At 39.3% G+C, this 19,929-nt stretch overlaps 1 pseudogene; it reads right to left on the reverse strand.

The window, feature by feature from the left end:
• Positions 1 to 2,042: 2,042 nt before the first annotated feature.
• LOC139437429 (cytochrome P450 3A12-like) overlaps positions 2,043 to 19,929 on the reverse strand; it is an 88,431-nt pseudogene continuing 70,544 nt past the window's right edge.

A 19,929-nucleotide genomic window follows, 5' to 3' on the forward strand; every position in this document is an offset into this window, starting at 1 on the left:
GCTCCCTGCAGCACCTATTATATAAGGAAAATAAAATAAAAAAGAAGAAAAAGAGAAAAAAACAGAAAAAATGGGGGAGCAAAGAAAAGGAGGGGAACATTCAAGAAAAAGAGAAAAAAAAACAAATAAATGAAAAAGGACCTTCGGGGAGAAAATGGGGGAAAAGACCAGGAGACAATGCAATATTAGCAACCACGACAAAAAAAAAAAGAACCAACGTTTCAAGCTAGGGATCCTCTTTGCAGTTAAATAAAACACTTAGGGATCTGACCTTCTCCCTTTCTCCCTTCCTCATTTCTCTCTCTCTTCCAGGGCAGCAGGAAAGCTTCCTGAGAGGTCCAGTAGGAGATTCAAGTGGGTCCTTGTTGAACCAACTCAACACAGAACTTTATTTACAGCATGAGAACACCTACACCTTGCCAGAAACCCCAGATATGCTATTGGAAGCTTGGATAGCACGTCCTACAGTCTCTCCCCCTTAGTGTGCTAGGGGAAGTCTAATTGATTTTCTGACTCCACCTTCTCCCAGACCAAGTTTCCTATCCCAGGACGTTTAGGTAAATTTGGCTTCCTCAGCAGCTTTGCCTCTCCTTTCTTCCCAAACTCTCCCCAGGTCAGCTGGTATACTCCTCCAAGCTCAAGGAAAAAAAACACAAAATGTGGAGGGCTAGGGTAATCAAGGATCTCAGACAGGCTTCAGGGCATGGTGGATTCAGGAATGGAAAGTCCGTGATAATGCAGACTCAAGGTGTGTGAGTGTCTGGAGCATGGGCTACCAGTGTTTAGGGGATACAGACCTGGGAACCACGCATCCAGTAAACTCAGGTTTTGGGAACACTGCAGCATAACAAAGTTTTCAGGGATCACCACAGCCAGGCCACCAGCCCTAGGGGAAGGGGTCCTGTCCACAACATCTGACGTCTGTGTCAGAAACCCAAAATTCCACCTCTCACAAGAATCCCTTCTGTCACTGTTTCACCAAATCAACATCCAGACACCTTTTGTCCTGCAAGCCCCCAAAACAGCCCACTCAGGGTTTGCAAACACCTCAGCACAACAAAGATTTCAGGAATCACTGCAACTGGGCCACCAGCCCTAGGGGGAAGGGTCCCACCCACAACCTCTGACCTCCGTGTAAGAGACACAAAATTCTACCTCTTGGAAGAATCTCTTCTGTCACTGTCTCAACAAATCAACATCCAGACACCTCTTGCCCTGCAAGCAGCTGAAACAGCCTGGTCCAGCAGGACTCTGGCCCTGCTCAGCTGCTTCTTTGTAGGAGAGATTATGAGGTGCACTCACTCAGATGCCATCTTGCCCCACCTCCCCTATGTTCATTTTTGATGCTAATAATTTGAGTATTCCCTCTTTGTTTCTTGGTCAGTCTAGCTCAAGTTTTGCCAATTTTAATGGTACTTTCAAAGAACTGGCTTTGACATCATTGATTTTCTTTCTTTTTCTATTTTCCTCATCAAAAATTTCCACTCTTTTCCTATATTTTGTCTTTTTTATGCTCTACTACATTCCCTATTTTAAGTATAATATTAGGTTTTGGTTTTCAGATCTTTCTTCTCTTATAATATAACAATTTACAAAGAGAAATTTCCATCTAAGCACTAGTCTAGCTGCTTCCTGTATGTTTTGGTATGTTGTATCTTCATTTTCATTCATCAGAAAGTAATGTTCCTTTTCATTTGGATTTCTACAGTAATCCATTTTTTATTCTAAATACATGGAAAAACATCTCATTTTCATGAATAGGAAACTTATTAAAGTCAAGATGGCAGTATTCCTCAAAATGATCTACAAATTCAATAGGATACCCATCTGAATTCTAGCTCTCTTCTTTCTAAAAGTAGACAATGTGCTTCTAACAGTAATATGGAATTGCAAGAGACCTAAGAGAACCAAAATGATTTTTAAAAATAGAATAACAAATTTAGAGGCTTTACAGTGCCTATTTCAAAGTTACCATAAAGCTTTTAGAATCAGGATAAGGTGATAAAGGTACAAGAATAGACATAGAGATTAAAGGAATGGGATTAGCCTCCAGATATAAACCTAAGTGCCAACTGATTTTCAACTATGATGCCAACACCATTTAATGGGGAAAGGAAAGCTTTTTCAACAAGTCCTGCTGGAGTAGAAGAGTATGCAAATTCAAAAAGATAAATCTGGACACTTACTCCACACTATATGTAAAAAATTAACTCAAAATGGATCAATGTCCCAAATGTAAGAGCTAAAACTATTAGACTCTTAGAAAAAATAAAGGAGTAAGTCTTTACTATCTCTGATTTGGTGGTGGACATATAGAAAAGAAACCAAAAGCAATGAGCAACAAAGGAAACTTACATAAATTGAACATCTTGAAAATTTAAACATTTTTGTACTTCAAGGAACACTTTCAAAAGAGTGAAAGGCAAACTAGAGAATGTGAGAAAAAGTTTGTAAACCATATTTCAGAAATATGCTGAGTGAAACAAGCCAGTCACAAAAGACTGAATGTTATTGGATTCCATTATATTAAGTGTCCAGGAAAGCAAAATCTGTTGAGACAGAAGGTAGATTAGAGCTTTTGAAGGGATGATCATAAGGAGGACAGAGAAGGTGGTAGGTAAAGGATAAGATGGGCACACCTGAAGTGATAAAAATGTTCTAAAATTGTTATGATGGTGGCACATGGCTTTCAATACACTGAAAGCCAAAATTATATGCCGTAAATGTGTGAATTACATGGTACATGAAATATGTGTTAATAAATACATTATTAAAAATGAGAAAAGGGAAGCAGTTGTGGTTCAACCAATAGAGTTGTCTGTCTACCATATGGAGGATCCAGGGTTCCATATCCAGGGCCTCCTGACCCATGGGGTGGGCTGGCCCATGCACAGTGCTGCCATGCACAAGGAGTGCCATGCCACGCAGGTGTGTCCCCCATTTGGGGTGCTCCACATGGAAAGAGTGCACCCCACAAGGAGAGCTGCCCCATGTGAAAAAAAGTGCAGTGCACCCAGGAGTGGTGCTGCACACACAGAGAGCTGACACAGCAAGATGATGCAACAAAAACAGAGACTCAGTTTCCCAGTGCCACTTGACAGGAATGCAAGTGGACACAGAAGAACACACAGTGAAAGTACACAGAGAACAGACAAGGAGTGAAAGGGGAGAGAAATAAATTTTAAAAATCTTAAAAAAAAATTTTTTAAAGACCTAGTTTATAGCCCTTCCTCATTTGACAGAACCCAGCTTCATGTTAGTGCTTTGTGTGTATATATTTATAATAAAGTTGGTAGGTTGTGTTTTTAAAAAAATGAGAATAGAAGCAAAGCAGTGGTGCAAACACCTATTAAGAACAGCAGTGGATTGAATAAATCAATCTTTGTGCACTTCTTGACTTTCTGTACAAAGGGATCGTCTGGATTGTTGAGGGAATCAATGTTCACACCAAATGATGTGCTCGTGAGCACATCCAAGCTCTAGACCCCAAAGACACTGAATAGAGAAAGAGAGACAAGGAAATCTAAAATCAATTTCACTTGCCATCCTTCCTTAGCACCTTCAAGAAGTGTCTGCAAATTCAAACTCTCAGGATAAGACAATTCAGGCTCCCACACATCCACAATCTACTGCTGCACATTTTCCCAAATAAACAAGGTGACAATGAGGCAGGTGAGTTCTCCTGGCTCATGTGCACAAGAAGGAGGACCATTCTCTCCTGGCTGCCCTGTCATCCAATGGGACCCTCCCCTTCTTGGGCTTATTTGGCTTTGAACACCCACACACTTGCTTTGGTTTGATCACACGTGTAACTTGACAGTGGATATGTCAACTCTTTGCAGGCAGCGAGAGGGCTCGTTTCCATGTTTAAAGTCCAAGCAACCCCACCCCCACTTCTCTTTCAGGTAGACAAGTTTGCCTTTTTCTGCTTCCCTCCTCAGTTTCTTCACCAGCACATCTCTGTACTGGGCAATGATGGGGAATATCTAAACACAAAGCACAGCACTGCTGGTGGGTAAATGAGATTTGATGCCTGGAAGGGCTGAGCTTCACCTAGCATGGAGCATATGTGACATTTATAATGAATCATGTATGTCTCTTTGATTTATCCATAAAAGATGATTTTTAGAAAGCGCAAACTCATTTTAATACCCCCTTTGAAAGGGAAAATGACATTATTTCTACCTGTGTCTGAATTTGTTCTTCAATTTCGTAATCAAAATCCACTTCTTTTCTTACCTCCTTGAGCTTTACAGTGGAAAATGTTGGAGACAGCAATGTTCGTATTCTCTTGCAATATTCATCTTCAGATAAGGAGAGAATATTTCATAATCCCCAGTGGATGAAGAGCCTAGAGTTCAAAGCAATTTTTAGTTTCAAAGAATTACCTTCTACACCTATTCATGACAAAAACTTTCATTAAACTAGGAGAATGGGGACACTTCCTCAACTTAACAAAGAGTCTACATAAAAACTTACTTTTAACACCATACTGATAACTTCCCCCTTAGTTATGGAATAAGGGGGAAATGTCCACCTTACCACTCCCCTCTACAAAATACTGGAAGTCATAGTTAGTGCAATAAGACAAGAAAAATAAATAGAAGATTTGAAGACTAGAAAGGAAGGAATAAAACTACCCCTAATTTTAGATGATGACCTAAATATAAACATAGAAAATCTAAAATCTCAAGCAAAATAAAAAAGAAAGGAAAATACTTGAAAACTCCAAACCCTGATGTGTGAGTTCAGCAATGTTACAGGATAAAAGATCAGCATACAAAATTGATTGCATTTCTATATAATAACATGAAATAGGTGGAAACTAAAATAAAAACTATAAGACCATTAATGATCACTTGAAAGCAAATGAAATACTTAGGTACAAATATATCAAAATATGTTCAGGATGTTTTTACTCTAATAATAAAATATTGAAGAAAGGATTAAAAATAAACCTAAATAAATGGAGAGACATAATGTATTCATTGTTTAGAAGACTCAACATAGCAAAGACACTGATCAGTCCCAAATTTATCTATAGGTTCATCTGATTCTTTTCAAAATCTCAAAAAGGGCTACTGCAGAGAGAGAGAGAGAGAAGCTTACTCTAAATGTGGAGGAAAAAGCAAAGATTTTAAAATAGAAAAACAACTCTGTAAAAGAATAATAAAGTGGAGAAATGAAGTTACATGATAAGACTTACAAATGGAGCTATGGAGTTCAGGACTGTGCAGTACTAGCAGTGGGATATTCACTGAGATCAATGGAACAGGATAGAGGAGAAACAGATGATGCAAATATGGTCAATACATTTTATAATTGTGCAAGAGCATTTCAGAGGAGCAAGTAGAGCCTTTCCAACAAATGATGCCAAACCAAAGTGACACCCACAAGGTAAAAAAATGACCTCATCCTACCCCTCACATTCTATTGAAAATTAAGTAAAAATGGATCACAGACTTAAATGTACCACAAATCACTACACATTTAGGAAAGAAATTGGGAGAAAATGTTTGAGAATCTACTCCTTGGCAAATAGTTTTCAGATTCAACAACAAAAGCACAATCCTAAAAGCAATTTTTTTAATGGTAATTTGGTCTCATTGAAATGAGAACCACTTGCTCTGCAATAACCTTGTTAAAAGAAAAGACAGGAGGAAGGAGGCAGAAAAAAATAAAATAAAAGGCATTATATGATAGTTATATGAGTTTATACATGTGATACAGTGGCATCGGGCTACACACACAATAACACACACATTCACACACACACACATGCACACATAAATGAATGCTCCTGAATCTAATGAAATCCACATCAGCTATGTAGAATTTTGCAAAATCATATTCCTGATTTGAACTTGTATATAATTATTGGAGATGTTACCATGAAGCGACTAGAGGAATAAATGGGGGAGTTAAGGAAAAGCTATGTACCTGCCAGTTTGTGAAGGTAGAGTAATATTCTTTCACTGGTATTGTCTTGATCATACCTGGATCCATGATGGCCAGCACAGGCTGTGGACCCTCATTACTCCTGTGCCAGGAATACAGACCTGATTAAACTTTTCAAGCTGGATTCTGCAGCTGGACCCATGGCTGGGAGGCCAGACTTCCACTGTGACCTTACATATTCCATGCACCTAGCTGTACAGTATACAGCACATTTCCTTTTAGTTCAAGTTAGAGTGAGATACACAGCAGCACTCAGAGCACAGAAGCCATGTTAGTCTTCATGAAATGGACTATTAAAAGAATCTTTGGTAACATTGAGGTTAGAAAAATTCTAATAAGAAATATGGACAGACAAAATAGGCCAGAACAGAATGGAAGATTTCCCAAAATCACCTGTTCTTTTACTTCACAGAAGAATTTTAAGTGCTTCTGTGATCATATTAAAAACTTGCTGCAGTCCCCTGCAGCTGGACATTTTTTAAATAGTCTAAAACTCAGAAGGTATCTGTAGGTAACAAGTCTCCTTGTGCTGAGCCAACTACATGAGTGACTGAGGGAAGCCCAGGTCTTTTCCACAACCACATTCATCACGTTTCTTGCATCTCTCCTGTCTCCCCATCATTTCTCCAAAAATACCATTAGGGGGAAGGGATAAAATGTAGTTGTAGGGACTAAAACTGAAAAATAGCTAATGGTAGCTTCTGTATCATTTTTCTTTTTAGAATCCTCAACTGGTCAGTCAAAATTCTTCATCTCACACCAGCCCAAGTATTTCTTCAACCATAGGTAAAAATTTAAAAATAACTTCCCCAAAATCCATATCTGCAATTTGGGAAAGGCTGGAAGGGGCTCAAAAATCTGCACTTTTAGCAAGCTCTTCCAGGGATCCTTTATGTACACTCAACCATGAGAACAATTTTTTAAGAGGAAAGGGTCCATAATGATGAAGTGATTCCATCAGGTGCTCCCAAATTCTAAGTGTTGGCTGGGATGAGATGCTGGGCCAGTGGAGATCCCGTGTGTTGGAGATTTGGACCCAAAGGGTATTGGGAATGAAAGAAAGAGAAAAGGGAGAAGGAAACAAAGAGAAAAAGAAAAAGAGAGAGAGCTGGGATCAGGGGATCTGCGAGTAATGACTCCTTAGACAACTTTATTTTCTACATGTGTCATTATATATACTCAAACTACTGCGATAACAAGCAGTGTAACTACACATTAACAAGACTCATAAATTAAAGAACTTATCTCAAAGTACAAAGATTTAGTATTCCTTTCAAACTACAAAGTGTGTTTGCTCGTATTTCTCTCTGCCCCAGACAGCTCTGTCCTGTTGACTTGAAAGGTTTAATTGTTGCATTACTATGTTAAAAGCATAGCCATGGAAACAGCATGCCTCGCTTTGTGAGACCACCATGCCTCAGTTTCCAACATTTCCCCCTTTTTGTTTTAGAGGTGACCGTACCTGTCTTAGGTTGCCCTCCTTTTGAGAGTCTTACCCGTCATTGATTACCGGCCAAGCTCTTCAACTTGGGGAAGTTATTGAAGTGCTTTTGCTAGCACCAGATTATTTGCATTTCCCATGGCTGTTATGCTTTGCAGTTTTCTTTGAAAGCACTGCCCGGCACAGGTGAAAATCATGAGCAACAGAACAAATATGATTAGCCCTATTCCTAAAGCTGATGGGAAATGCTGTGATTTCCACCAATTAACTGGGTTAAACTTTGTAATATGTGAAATCATATCTGAGAAAATATCCTTATCATTGACTACAAGAATTTGATTTTGAGACATTTCTAATATTTTTCTTTGTAATTCAATTATTTCCAAAGAGATATTATTTTTATGGTCTAGCAAATGACTCTTAATTTTTCTCCATTCTATATCAGATAAATTATAGGCAAGAGGAGTAATACAAAAGTTGCTCTAATTCCAATCACATTTCAATCCCCTTAACAAGTTTAAATTATACAATTGATCTCCAATATGCAAAAAAGCTGATTCTAAATCATTAACCCAATTATTTAACTGTTCATCAATGTGCTCTTGGCTATGTCACAAATCACTAACATTTTTATGCCAATCATGCGAGTATTGTTGAGTCTGAACAGTCTCATGTAAAGTGACAGCAGCAGTTGCAGTCAGCTGTGATGATTTCAATTAGTCCCATTATACCTATTATTAGGAGTCCAATAAATCTTTTTGTCCATTTCAGGATTTCTTGCACCATGTGAAGCAATAGCTGACTTTCAGGTGATGACTGCCATATTTGGTTTATTTGGGCAGGAATCCATATACCTCATCATTTTCTGGCTAGTGTGATGGTGTCTCCATCCTGCAGCACACGTTCTGACAGACATGTATACAAGGCACCATTTTTATAAAACAAGGCATTATCCTTTATAGTTCTTTTCCCAGTAATGAATATGAAAGGATCCCTGACACGTGCTTTCAATTGATAGGTTTGATTTAATTGTAGATATTGACCTGTTTGACTCTAATTACCAATCCATTCATAAGTAGAGGCAATTCCAAGAAATACTTTCCACAAGTTCTTATGTATATTAAGATTTTATGTGTTATTAATCCAAGGGGTTGATAACCATTTTCCTTTACATTTCCAAATAGTAAAATTGTTAGTATATACCACTTGTTCACCCAAGAATCGAGATTCTGAAAAAGGATATTGCTTATTACTAACTTGTTGACCCTTGTTGTTAAGTCCATACCATATAGATCTGCCATTATATTCTTTGGGGGTCCCCATAGGAGCACTTTCCCACACTATTCCATAGGAATCATTAAAAATGACAGATCCTCTTCCTGTATGGCATTCCTGCCATCCCTCATTCTCTTCAGGTTCTCGGGGTGGACAATTATAATATTGTTTTTTAGTTATGAATGAACTATATGAGAGAAACAAAGTTATTAATAATTTGGTACCATTACTTTTCCTGATAACCACAGTCTGATTTTTTGTCTGCACGCAAGGGGGACTTTTTCCAATACATAATGGTCTATGATCAAAAGGAAGGGTAAGATTATATATTTCCTTCCCTTCTTCATCAGGTTTTAAAGGTAGTCTGTCATCTATAGGCCCAGGAAACACATGTGTTTTATTAAAAAATACAGGAAATGATGGGTCTCTCCATGTTAGAGCATGTGCTAGAGGTGGGTTAGGAATATATGCCCAATAAGTATAAATTTCACCTGCATGACCCAGAGTTACCATTAATATAATCAGGAGAGGAGAAATCATCGTCAAAATTCTCTTTCTTCTCTATCTGCATTTTAATCCATTGAGCTGGCAGCCAAATTTGTTCCCTGTCTTCTGTAATGACAAGAGCATATCCTCACCCCCATACTTTAACCTTTCCTTTTTGCCAAGTGTTAGTTAGTACATCTTTCCATATATTGGCTGATATTCAGCTGAGTTACACAATACCTTTTCTTTATTCTTATTCAATGCATAATGCCATTCAGCAGGCATTATTGAATCATGTACATTAAGGAAATTTAAAGTGAATAAAGCTTTTGCCAATTGGTCCTTTGGTATTATAATACCATCATCTCCCCCTTTTTGTTTTAATAACATTTGCTTAAGGGTATGATGTGACCGTTCAACTATGGCCTGATCTGTAGGATTATAAGGAATTTCTGTGACATGAGCAATGGAATATTTATAGCAAAATGATGCAAACTGTTTGCCAGAATAAGCTGGACTATTGTCTGTTTTGATTTCTGCAGGGCATCCCATAACTGCAAAAGCAGACCACAAATGTGAATGAACATGACAAAATATTTCCCCACTGTGTGCTGTAGCCCAGAGAAAGTGAGAATAAGTATCAATACAAATATGAATATATTGCAATTTACCAAAAGTTGGAACATGTGTGACAATCCATTTGCCAGATTTGATTTGGAGCCAGCCCTCGGGGATTAGTGCCTTTATCAAACAGTGCTGACACGAGAGGGCCATAGGTAGAACAATGTTTTATAATATCCTGTGCTTGTAATTTTGTTAAAGATGGAAAATTATGTCACAATCCCTTAGTATTGATATGAGTTAGAGCATGATATTTGGCAGCGTCCTGTGTGGACCCTACTGGAATATCATCTTGCCCATTGCGTGTGGATAAGGGGCCAGGTAAAGCAGAATGTGATCAAATATGGGAAATGTACAGAGAATTTACTCATTGATGAATGAGTGTCTGCAATTGTAGGAACATTTGAGGAAGCTCATCTGTAAGTCCACTCTAATCCATACTCTATTCCTCCATCCTGTGGACCTTGGAATGGTCTCGTTTTCAGAGATCTAAAGACTGCAGTTACATGAAACAAGATTTTCTTTCAGAGCACACATAGAAAACTTCACATTATTCATATGGCACTTAAGTTGCAAATTCAAAGATTTCAGCTCATTCCATTCTTTTGGGATGTATACAGAGTATCTATGAGGTGCCAGCCAACATCATTGTATCTTTTAATTCTCTCTTGTGATCATGGGGATGCACAAATCCCTAAATTCTGCAGGCAGACTTAAAACAGGGTCCCAATAAAGGTTCTTGATGAGTTCCCAGGAAATATTAACTGTCCAAAGTCGAGCTGGAAAATTCTCTCAATGCTGAAATCACTTTCCCTTTTAAGGCACTCAACTGATTGGATAAAACTTCACTTTTGCTGATGGCAATCTCCTCGGTTTATTTAAGATGTAATCAGCCATCTATGTAATAAATTCATTGATTATTAAAGTCCATAAATGTCCTTGTATTATAATTAGCCCAGTGCTTGTTTGAGCAAACAATTGGGCACAATTACCTAGCTGAGTTGACACATTACCTAACCATCACACCCTCTCACTTATTACCACCATGTGCACAAAGAAACTGAGACTTTTTCTTCCTAGCTCAGCATCATTTTTATTGACCTCATCAGCTCTGTTTAGAATTTGAGCAGAATTAGAAAGTTAATTCTTGCTGTCTTACAAATTAAAATAAGTCTGATGTATATTTGGTGAGTGAGAAAGTGAGTGAGTGAAAGGAGGGCAAAGTAGGCTCAGGCTTCCTGATTTCCATCTTAGCATGGACAAAATGTGAAGATACCATTTCCTCACAAAGGACACAACAAGTTAAAATCCTTGCTCTGAATTTCCACTTCTGTAACTTAGAAAAGAAATGTGGCATTGGTGTGGGAAAAGTGGCCAAGGTGGCTGCTGGGTGTGGGGAATGGGAGGAAGAGATGAGATGTGCAGGTATTTTTTTTTTTTTCTAATTCCTCCAAATGTGCAGTTAGTTCTTCAATTTTTGCTCTTTCTTCTTCTTTTATGTATGAATTGTTTGGGTGTAATGATCTGTATATGTCTATTAGATCCAGCTCCTCTAATATACTGTTCAAATATTTTGTTTCTTTAATGATTCTCTTTTGAGATGTTCTGTCCAGAGTTGATGGTGGTGTATTAAAATCCCCCACTATAATTGTGGATGCATCTATTCTTTCACTTAGTTTTTCCAGTGTTTGCCTCACGTATTTAGAGGTGTCCTTTTAGGAGCATAAATATTTATGATTGTTCGTTCTCCTTGAGAAATTGTCCCTTTCACTAATATGTAGTATCCTTCTTTGTCTCTCACAATTGTTTCGCATTTGAAGTCTATTTTGTCTGATATTAATATAGCTACTCCTGCCTTTTTTTGGTTATTGTTTGCTTGTAAGATTGTTTTCCAACCATTTACTTTCAGCCTCCATGAATCACTGGGTCTAAGATGCATCTCTTGTAGACAGCATATAGATAGGTCATATTTCCTTATCCAATGTCCCAGTCTGAATCTTTTGATAGGTGAGTTTAATCCGTTGACATTCTGTGTTATTACTTTCAAGGAATTATTGTTAGCCATATTTTGATTGGACTTGTGTTTGTCATATTTTGTTTGTTTTTTCTTCTCTTTTTGTCTTTTTTGTTGCTCTTACACTCTCCTCCAAATCTGCCTCTCCTATTTTTTCCTTCCTTCTTGCAGAACTCCCTTTAGAATTTCTTGAAGGGGAGGTTTCTTGTTGGCATACTCTTTCAATTTCTGTTTATCTGTGAATATTTTGAAGTCTCCATCACTTTTGAATGCTAGTTTAGCTGGATAGAGTATTCTTGGTTGGAAATTTTTTCTTTTAGTACCTTGACTATATCATACCACTGCCTTCTTGCCTCCATGGTTTCAGATTAGAAATCAGCACTTAATCTTATGAAGCTTCCCTTGTATGTGATGGTTTTCTTTTCTCTTGCTGCTTTTAGAATTTTCTCTTTGTCTTGCGTGTTGGATAATTTGACAAGTATATGTCTTGGGGTGGGCCTGTTGGGGTTTATGATGTTTGGGGTGTGTTGTGCTTCTTGGATATGTACATCTGTCTCTTTCAGTAGATTTGGGAAGTTTTCAGCCATTATTTCCTGCAACACTCCTTCTGACCCCTTTCCCTTCTCTTCTCCTTCTGAGATGTCTATAATATGTATGTTTGTGCATTTTGCATTGTCATTCAGGTCCCTAAGTCCTAGCTGGATTTTTTCTATCTTTTTATTGATCAAGTCTACTATTTGTTTGATTTCTGATGTACTGTCTTCCACATCACTAATTCTCTGCTCTGCCTCTTCTATTCTGCTGCTATTTGCTGTGAGTGTGTTTTTGATTTCTTGAACTGTGGTGCTCATTCCCAACATATCTGTTATCTTTTTGCATATGCTGCAATTTCCCCTCCAAGTGTTGTCTTCATATTGTTAACCTCTTCCTTTACTTCATTAAATTTGTCTGTGATATATGTTCTGAGATCTTTAATTACTTGTGTGAAGTTCTGCTCCCCTTTCTGGTTTTTAGTTTGTTCACTGGATTCAGCCATGTTTTCCTGATTACTGGTTTGGTTTGTAGATTTTTGTTGCTGTCTGGTCATCATTCTATCCTGATGGGTTTAATCAGTTCCTTTGCTTCTTTGTCTAGTCTTGGGGATTAATTAGCTGTTGTTTTTGTGTAAGTATTATATCTTCTCTTTTTCACTTTGCTCTTCCTATTCTAATTTCTTATTGCTGGCTGAGTTCACTTTGAAGGAAAGTATTAGGGCCAGGGAAAGGCAATTGTGTAAGAAAGGAAATGTGTAAAGTAGTATTGGTAATAAATGTTAACAGAGCAACAATATGAGATCTGGGAGGATGGATATTTGATTCATGTAAGTTGTGTAGTGTTATAGCAGTAAATAGAGTACCTATAATGAGGTAGTCAACTGAATATGGGAGGAATATGGTATGAATTAAAAAGCTAGTGTTTTCCCGGGGATGAGCCTCCCTGGCAACGAGGGACCACTATCAACTACCAACTGATGATGCAACTGGAAAATGACCTTATACGGAAGGTTCAATGCGGATCAGCAGAATATCCATGTCTACATAAAATACCATGACTTTAAAATGCTGTTTGACCTAAAGTAAGGGGGAAATGGAAAGGAGAAATGAGTTTATATGGCTACAAGCTTCTAAAAAAGAGTCTGGAGGCTGGCAGAAGGTTTGCCCTCATGCACAACTGAGCAGAGTCAGAGAGACAGATAAAGCAGATACAACCCCCAGATATTGGTTCCTTTGAGGGCTAAAGAGACCCATGGGAGTTATGGTCATGGCCGATGGGGTTAACTACCAGGGCAGATGGCCCCTCTTTGGAAATGGTGTTTATGTGTGATGAATCTGGACTCAGATGGGATCTCCCTTCATAAGACTTCCATGCTAATGTGCTGGAGGTGCAGTTAATGTTGGGGTTTAAGATATATTTAAGGGATTTGAATCTCTGGACTGACAATGTGATAGCCAGATCCTGAGCCTCAACAGACTCCAGCACCTACAATCTGATTTATTGGACTTACCACACTCAGCTAAGATGGAGGTGAAGAAGGACAACCACCACACCATGGAGCCTAGAGTGATTACAACTGAAAATGGGAGGATTGCATCCAGCATCCAGGTGGAATCTGAGCCTCCTCTTGACATAAAGGTGCAATGGACACAACCAATCCAGTGTCCACATAGAAGAGGTGGCATTGGATTGGGAAAAGGGGACATAATGGACAAAGGGTATGGGGAAAGGCAGGAAGAGATGAGAGGTGGAGGCGTCTTCGGGACATGGAGCTGCCCTGGATGGTGCTTCAGAGGTAATCACCGGACATTGTAAATCCTCACAGGGCCTACTTGATGGAATAGAGGAGAGTATGGGCCATGATGTGAACCAATGTATATGAGGTGCAGAGGTGCCCAAAGATGTACTTACCAAATCCAATGGATATGTCATGATGATGGGAACGAGTGTTGTTGGGGGGGGGGGAGAGGGGGGGTGGGGGGGTGGGGTTGAATGGGACTTCACATATATATTTTTAATGTAATATTATTACAAAGTCAATAAAAAATAAAAAAATTAAAAAAAAAAAAGCTAGTGTTTTCATAAGAGATGGAAAGAGAAAAGAAAGGCAGTAGTTTCATGAGTGGATAAAAGACAGAAAAGAAAACAAAGGTATTAGAAATTAAGAGTTAGATAATTTGAGGATCAAAGAAAGGGAAGTGGAATATAGGAGAGACAGTAGATGATGGAGGATATCAAGATGTGGGGGAAAGGGGATAGCGTAGATAGCCAAAATCAATTCACACAGAAATGAGGCAACAGAGGACGAGGAAACCCAGCAAATGTGAGGTGTTCCCTGCAGCACCTATTGTATAATTAAGATAAAACAAAATAAGAAGAAAATGAGGGACAAGAGAAAAGAGAGAAAAAAAGAGAGAAGAAAGAAAGAAAAAGGTGGGTGGGTAAAGAAAAGGGAGGGGAACAAGTAAGGAAAAGAAAAGAAGATATAGAACACGAACAACAGCAACAACAAAAAAAACCCTAAATAAATGAAAAAAAAAAGACCTTGGGGGATACAATGGGAGAAAAGACTAGAAATAATGCAATATTAGCAACCAGGACAATAAAAAATTAAAAATTAAAAAATTAAAAATTAAAATTAAAATAAAATAAAAATGCAAACGTTGAGGGCTAGGACAATCAAAGACGTCAGATGGGCCTCAGGGTGTGGTGGATTCAGGGATGGAAAGTCTGTGATATTGCAGACTCAGGAGGTGTGAGTCTCTGGGGTGTGGGCAACCAGGGTTTAGGGGACACAGACCTGGCAACCTCAAATATGTTAACAGGGAGCCTGGGAGCACCGCATTGCAACACGGCCTTCAGGGATCCCTGCAGCTTGCTGCCAGCACTATGGGAGAGGTCACATCCGTAAACTCTGACCTATGTGTCTGAAACCCACAATTCCCCCTCTCTTTAGGATCTCTTCTGTGGCTGTATCACCAATTCAACTTCAGGACACCTCCCGCCCTGCAAGTCCCCAAAACAGCCATTTGGGGGCGCCTCTATATTGCAGCCAATTTAAGGACACCGCAGATCCGCAGCCAGGCCTAGGGGGCGGGGCTCTAGCCAGAAGCACTGTATCAGTGTCCGAAACCGAAAATCCCACGCCTCACAAAAGATTCCCCTAATCAGCTTCCAGACACCTCCCACCCTGCAATCCCCCGGCATAGCCTCCTGGTGACATCTCTTTACGATTTAAGGCCGTTGCATATCAGCAGCCGGCCTTGGGGGCAGGGCTCTAGCCAGAAGCGCTATTATTCGTGTCAGAAATCAAAAATTCCCCGCCTCACAAAAAACTCCTGTCTGTCTCACCAAATCGGTTTGCGAAGGCCTCCTGCCCTGTTAGCCCCTTAATTGCCCACTCAGGGCTTATGAATTCCCCAGTACCACAGAGCCTCCAGGAATTGCTGCCACAGTGCCGGTGCCCTGGTTCCGCCCACCCCAGGTGGGAGTGTCCCGCGTGCAGCCCCTAACTCCATGTAAGAGCACCTCAATTTTATCTTTCACACGAATTTTCTCTGTTATCTTCCCACGAAATCGATGTCCAGACACCTCCTGCCCTGCAAAATCCCAAATCAGCCTGGTCCTGAAGAATTTCTAATGCTGCCCAGCTGCTTCTTTGCAGGAGAGACTATCAGGTGCACTCACTCAACCACCATCTTGCCCCGCCCTCCAGTTGGGAGGTTTTTAATTACTGATTCTATCTCTTTACTTGTGATTGATTTGTTGAAATGATCTATTTCTTCTCTTGTCAATGTAGGCTGCTTACGTGTTTCTAGGAATTTGTCTATTTCTTCTAAATTATCATTCTTGGTGGAATTAAGTTTTTCTAAGCATCCTGTTATGGTAGTCTTTACTTCTGTGGAAACAGTGGTGATATACCTTTTCTCATTTCTTATTTTGTGTATTTGCATCTTCTCTCTTTTTTCCTTTGTTAGTCTAGCCATGGATTTGTCAATTTTATTGATCTTCTCAAAGAACCAGCTCTTTGTTTTATTTTTTTTAGTGCTTTCCTATTTTTTATTTCATTTAGATCTGCTCTAATCTTTGTTATTTCTTTCTTTCTCCTTCCTTTGGGGTTAGTTTGTTGCTTTTCCACTAATTCCTCCAAATGTGCAGTTAGTTCTTCAATTTTAGCTCTTTCTTTTTTTTTTTTTTGATGTATGAATTTATGGCTATGAATTTCCCTCTCAGCACAGCTTTTGATGCATCCCACAACTTTTGATGTGAGGTGTTATCATTATCATTCGTTTCAAGGTAATTACTGGTTTCTTTTGAGATTTCCTCCTTGACCCACTGTTTGTTTAAGAATGTGTTGTTTAACTTTCATATCTTGGAGCCAAATCTGGGTCTCTGGCCCTTGCAAATTCCAGCATCATTCCACTGTGGTCAGAGAAATTATTTCGTATGATTTCAATTTTCTGAATTCACTGAGACTTTCTCTGTGGCCTAGCATGTGGCCTATCTTGGAGAATGAAACTTGTGCACTTGAGAAGAATGCATATCTGACTCTATTTGGGTATGATTATCTGTATAGGTCTATTAGATCCAGCTTCTCTAATATATTATTCAAAGTCTATTTCTTTATTGATATTCTGTTGAGATATTCTGTCCAAAGTTATAGTGGTGTATTAAAGTCCTCCACTATAATTGTAGCAACATCTACTCTTTCACTTAGTTTTTCAACTATTTGTCTCACATATTTGGGAGCACCCTTGTTAGGGGCATAAATGTTTATGATTGTTCTTTCTTCTTGAAAGATTATCCTTTTCACTAATATGTAGTGTCCATCTATGTGTCTCACAATAGTTTTGCATTAAAAGTCTATTTTGGAGACAACCAGCAAGATGGTGGCAGAGTAAGGAACTCCCAGAGTCAGCTCCTGCTACATGACAGTTAGCAAACACCCCAAGCTCTCTGGAGCTAGCTGAAGAATCAGTTTTGGGGCTCTAGGAGACCAGAAGAACATCCTGCAACATCTTTGAAGGAACGGGAGGAGGAGACTGCCCGTCTGCAGAGAAGAATCACAAGTAGAGTGCTCCATGCCCCGGAGGTCGGTGCCCATCCTCCACTGGAAGCATAAGCCATCTCAGGAGCTGTTCTGTGACTAGAAGCAAAAGCTCCACTTCCCCAAAATGGGTGAAGAAGAGACTATTGGCCACTAATTTCAGCTATTGATGAGGAAATTCAGTGGGCTGCAGTATAATCCTGAGAACAGCTAAAGCTTGAGCCTTTCAAGTCAGAAAGAGGCTGGGAGCTGCCATCTTAAAACCGCACCTGGCATAAGGGGAAGCAGGGCAGACTGAGAATCCCAGTGCTGGTGGAGACCATCTTCTTCCCATCCAGATCATATTGCAGGTCTAGCCTAGGCCCCAGTAACACCTCCATCAGGGAGGAAGCTGCGGGGACATGCACCAGCCTCTCTGGGAAATTACCGGCCAATCAATGGAGGCTGGTGATTATCCTACTCTGGTGGCATGAGCCACCCCAGGAGCTGTTATGTGATGGGAATTGGAAGCTCCATTTCCCAGAAACAGTGGAGGAGGAAATGGTTGGCTGCCAATTTGGCTACTGATTGGTAGACTTGGCTGGCTAAGAGATAATCCTGGGAACAGGGATGTGTGAACCAGCCCAAGTCAGAAAGAGGCCATTCTGACTCTGTCCCCAGCCTTACAGGAAGCCGGGCTGACTGAAACTCTCAGTGTCAGCAGGAACCAGTTTCTTTCACACAGATCAGCCTGCAGCCCTAGCCTAGGCTTCAGCCCCACCTTTGGTGGGGAGGAGGCTGAGGAGCCCTGCACCAGCCTATATAGATAACTGCAGGTAACTTTGGCTGTCAGAGATTGAAAATCAGAAGTCTACCAGGGCAACTGTGGTCATCTTGGACCTGCACTGCATAGATTGCTGCCAAAACCTAAAGCTCCATCCCTGCCCCAGACAGGGGAGAAGGAATGTGAAGCTTTATCAGTCTCTCTGGGCAACTGGAGTCTAGGCTTACATGTGGATTATTTCACATAGTTGTGACTCTGTCCCTACTCCTGGTAAAAGAGAAAGTTGGAAGAAGCTTCATTGGTCCCTGGAGCAATGAGGGCAGCTTGAGCCTCCACAGCATAGAGCACCAACTACATGCTTGGCTCCTACTGCACCACCAGCAAGGAAGAAATGATAGGAAGCCCTAAACCAAAGAGAAAAACTGCACCCAGAATAAATACTCTAGGAAGCCAGATGTGAAGACACCAACAAAAAATTACAATCCACACCAAGAAACAGGAAGCTATGGCCCAGTTAAAGGAACAAGATAAGCCTCCAGATGACATAAAGGAGTTGAGACAACTCATTATAGATGTCCAAACAAATCTCCTTAATAAATTCAATGAAATGGCTAAAGAGATTAAGGATATTAAAAGACATTGGATGAGCACAAAGAAGAATTTGGAATTTGAAAGCATACATAGACAAATAGCAGATCTTATGGGAATGAAAGGTGCAATTAATGAAATTTAAAAAACATTTGAATCATATAATAGCAGATTTGAGGAGACAGAAGAAGGATTGGTGAGCTTAAAGAAATGACCTCTGAAAGTGAACATACAAAAGAACAGATGAAGCAAAGAATGGAAAAAATTGAACAAGGTGGGACTAAATGATAGCAAAAGGCATACAATCATATGTGTCATGGGTTTCCCAGAAGGAGAAGAGCAGGGAAAAGGGGCAGAAGGAATATTTAAAGAAATAATGGTAGGAAATTTCCCAACCCTATGGAAGGTTATAGATATCCCTGTCCAAGAAGCACAACATACTCCCATCTGAAAAAATCCAAATAGATCAAGTCCAAAACACATACTCATCAGAATTTCAAAGGCCAAAGACAGAGAGAGAATTCTGAGAGCAGCAAGAGAAAAGCAATACATAACTTATAAGGGATATCCGATAAGATTAAGTGTTGATTTCTCACCAGAAACCATTGAGGCAAGAAGAAAGCGGTCTGATTTATTTAAGATACTACAAGAGAAAAACTTCCAGCCAAGAATCTTATATCCAGCAATTCTGTCTGTCAAAAATGAGGGCAAAATTAGAATATTCACAGATAAACAGAAACTGAAAGAATTTCTAAGCAAGAGGCCAGAATTTCAGGAAATACTAAAGGGTGTGCTAGAGCCTGAAAGAAAAGACAGGAGAGAGAGGCCTGGAAGAGAGTCTAGAAATGAAGATTATATCAATGAAAGAAACTAAAATTGTCAAAAGAGTGGTGAAAATAAAATAAGACAGATAAAATGTAAATAGTCAGGAATAAACTTAACCAATGATGTAAAGCACTTGTATTCAGAAAACTGCAACTCAATTTGAAAACAAATTTAAAAAGCCCTAAATAACTGGAAGAACATTCCATGCTCATGGAATATCATTAAGATGTTAATTCTACTCAAATTAATATACAGATTTAATGCAATCCTGAAGAAAATAACACCAGCATTAAAGAAAAAAATTGAAAACATGATTATTAAATTTATTTGGAAGGGTAAAGGGTCCTGAATAGCCAGCCTTTCATAAAAAGGAAAAG

This window comes from Dasypus novemcinctus, chromosome 23, assembly GCF_030445035.2.
Source record: "Dasypus novemcinctus isolate mDasNov1 chromosome 23, mDasNov1.1.hap2, whole genome shotgun sequence".
In the NCBI taxonomy this organism is placed as follows: domain Eukaryota; kingdom Metazoa; phylum Chordata; class Mammalia; order Cingulata; family Dasypodidae; genus Dasypus; species Dasypus novemcinctus.